This window comes from Primulina huaijiensis, chromosome 11, assembly GCF_012295235.1.
Source record: "Primulina huaijiensis isolate GDHJ02 chromosome 11, ASM1229523v2, whole genome shotgun sequence".
Taxonomy (NCBI): domain Eukaryota; kingdom Viridiplantae; phylum Streptophyta; class Magnoliopsida; order Lamiales; family Gesneriaceae; genus Primulina; species Primulina huaijiensis.
In genome coordinates, this window is record NC_133316.1 from 14,688,720 (window position 1) to 14,692,088 (window position 3,369).

Genomic DNA, 3,369 nt, shown 5'->3' on the forward strand with positions numbered 1-3,369 from the left:
TTAAAGAAAATTATTTTTATTGCACGATTAATTTTTATTAATTAATATAAGATGTTCTAAAGGTATTTCTCAAGAATTGAGATTTATTGGGTATTTTTACTCGCATGATTTTAATTTTTAACGGTGCGCAAAATTTATCGAATCGGATGACTTTTTGAGGATTCGACTAATATTTTCAAAAACTTTCCAACACGAAATATTTTTCGGGCGTGTGTTTGGACTTAATGGGACTACTTTTAAACTTGTTGGGCTTAAAATCCTTTTTAAACCTTTAATTAGCAACTTATGCCCATTATATTATTAATTAACTACATAATAAATCCCTAAGGACCCACTAAACCTAACACCATCACTTCCATCAGCCGACACCCCCATTTTCAGAACCTCTTCCTCTCATTTTCACGCAAGCACCAGCTAATAGGCTTCGGCCAAGTGACTTCCTTCAAAAAAAAAAAATTCACCCGGCAACTTCCCGACGCTCGTTCTTCGATCTCCTCGCGTCTAATACATCAAGGCACGCCATGTATCATTATTTTTGCATTATTCACGCCATATATCAACTGTTGTGTGTGCCTTAGTCGAAGAATTCAGTTCTTGCATGTTTTAATTGTTGTGCACGATTTGCATAAAGGTTATGCTTTTATATGATTGCAAACTCACGTTTTTGATTACCAATTGTTAGAGTAGATGTCCTGTAAGCCAACGGTTGGCTAGAGAATTTATTGACTCAAGTGTAATAAACAATCTTTATTTTAATATAATTTACTTTTTAATGGTTTCGTTATACTTTATCTGTATACCCATGTAAACAGCATAGATAAAGTTCTTGATTATGCTTTAATACAAATTAATCGTAATTCGATGTTGAAACTCATTTGTAAACACTGCATATTCTAAATTCGTTCCTAGTCGATTCAGCCGCCTAAAACAGGGATAAAGGTCGCTTGAGCTAGAGACTAGCATCTGTGATGTTGTGTACTGCGTTTCTTGGTAAGGGCATACAGATGTCAAACATGCAGATGGGTAGTCATATGATGATTATACCGAACAACCCTCCCTCGGACTTTCCAAGTGGTTATCATTCATCGAGAGGATAAGTCTGTAGTTATGATTGTACACCATTAGTCCTTACGACCCGGTACAACACTAAAGCTCTATGTGCTAGTGCTGTGCTTTGACTTGTTTATCGGCTCCAGGAGAGTCATCAGGTGACGAGGTTGGGTATAGTTGCGACACATATAGGAGCCAGTGCATTGTAGTCGGGGATTCACCGCTCACCTACGGGTGTGGATATCCTATGTGATCTGATGTAATAATAATGCATGGAATCTCTGTCCAGAGTATGAGATGTACGATGGTGAAGGAGTTCTCCAATAGTACACGTGATGCCACTATTATAGTTATCACATAGTTATTGAATTAATATGCAACCCTCGATGAACCAATGGTTGCAGATTCGATCGGGATATATGAGATGAAGGGATTGTATTGTACGCTAATCGTAATCGACTGGTTCTTGCAGGCACTATCAGTGAGACCTAAGGAATCATGGGGCGATGCTACTAGACGCTCTTACCATGGTTTGATGGGTTTAATCAGAAATATGATTTCAGACATTCTGGTGATCGATTGTTGATGCATAGAATGGGGCAAGTAAGGGTAAGCCCGAATAAAGGAGTATGTCCTGAATCACAAAGAGTTGTGAACCCACGGCTAGCTGTATCCCTGAACCATTGAGGGTCACACAAGTACTGGATCATTTGTTCCCGTTGAGAGAATAAATTCAAGGAGTTGAATTTATATTATGATATAGTAAATTCAAGGAGTTGAATTTATGATAATTAAATTTTGAGAAAATAAATTCAAGGATTTGAATTTATGAGATAGTAAATTCAAGAAGTTGAATTCATGGAATTTGTAGAGAATAAATTCAAGGAGTTGAATTTATAAAATTTGAGAATTTAATTTATTAAACTCAAAAGTTGAGAATATTAAATATTAAATTTTGGAGGTGATAAAATTCAAGGAGTTGAATTTATAATTTAAATATTAAATTCAAATGTTGAATTTATAATGTATTTAATTTATTAAGCTCAAAAGTTGAGTTTATTAAATATTAAATTAAATATAGTGGGAAGTATGTTTAATGGGCTTGTAGGAGTACAAGTCCAACCTACTAAATAATTAAAGTTCTTAATGGACTTTGATTAATTAATTAAATTAGTTGGACTAGCCCAATTAATTAATCAAGCACATTAATGTTAATTATGTGTATTAGGTTTTGGCTTAATTATAAATAAGAGTGATCAAGCCATAACCCTAGCCTCCACACTTCACAATTTTCAAAAAAGGCTCTCCTCCTCTCCTAAATATTTTCTGCCACCTTGAAGAAATTCTAAGGTTGAGCCGTCTCTCGATAATTGATCTCCAACGCAAAACTTCTTCTAAATTTTCTAGTGCAACTTGGAAGAGAAACAAACGATCTAGTCGTGGACCTAATTAAAAGGATTGAAAGAAAGAGTTCTTGAAAAAAGTTCGTAGGGAATTCATCAAGAGCTATATCTGCCTATACCAGATTAGTTGGAGCTAAGTGAATCTGTTCACCAAAGGTAAAATTCTAACGCCCTATGAGTGTTTATTCATAAAACCATACAAGTGCTCAAACAAATATATTTTGATTGTCAAAATAAAATAAAAAATTTTAAACTTCCGCTGCGTTTTGGGCACGAGAAAACCGAGATCCAACAGGTGCAAGGGGCTGCCGAGATAGAGTCCTAAGGTGCTGTAAAACGTCATTTCTTAAGGAAAAATCAAGCTAGAGTCGAGACTTGGGGAGATTGGTTGTAGGCCGTGAGTTGTTGTCAAGGAAGGGCTCGAGTTTGGCTAGTGTGAAGGCTATGGGTGTAGCAGCCGTACATGGCTCGATCTTTGCCAAGAATTTGACCCACTTGGGCCAGTGACGGGGCTGGGAGATGGTCGTGAGCTGCTGGACTTGGTTCAGTAGGCGATCGAAGGGATAGGTTGGGGGCGGATCGGTTGGTGTGTTGAGGGGTTTCAGGTGTAATGGTGTGGCTAGTTGCATGGGGGCAGTAAGGTCTTCTAAGATGGTTCAAGTGGTGTCTCTTGAGTTCAGTCTTGGTTCCAAAATAGCTAGTTAGGTGCTACTACTTAAATTATAATTCACTCAAGTGTAGGTTGTCTTCAAGTAATATATTTCGTAGGTACGAGATCGATCCACAGAGATGTTATTTTAAGTTTAAATTTATTAATTTATAGATTACCAAATGCAAGAACGAAGTTTACAAATTATAAATTTTGTCAAGGCTCGAGGATTTATTCTTGGTTTATGCAATATTGTTTAACTAAAAG

At 36.4% G+C, this 3,369-nt stretch overlaps 1 long non-coding RNA gene across 1 annotated transcript in view; it reads left to right on the plus strand.

The window, feature by feature from the left end:
- Positions 1 to 397: 397 nt before the first annotated feature.
- LOC140987414 (uncharacterized) overlaps positions 398 to 3,369 on the plus strand; it is a 16,045-nt gene continuing 13,073 nt past the window's right edge. The window contains exons 1-2 of the long non-coding RNA XR_012177111.1: positions 398 to 683; positions 2,756 to 3,158. This is a non-coding gene — a long non-coding RNA (uncharacterized lncRNA). The remainder of the gene's footprint in view (positions 684 to 2,755; positions 3,159 to 3,369) is intronic.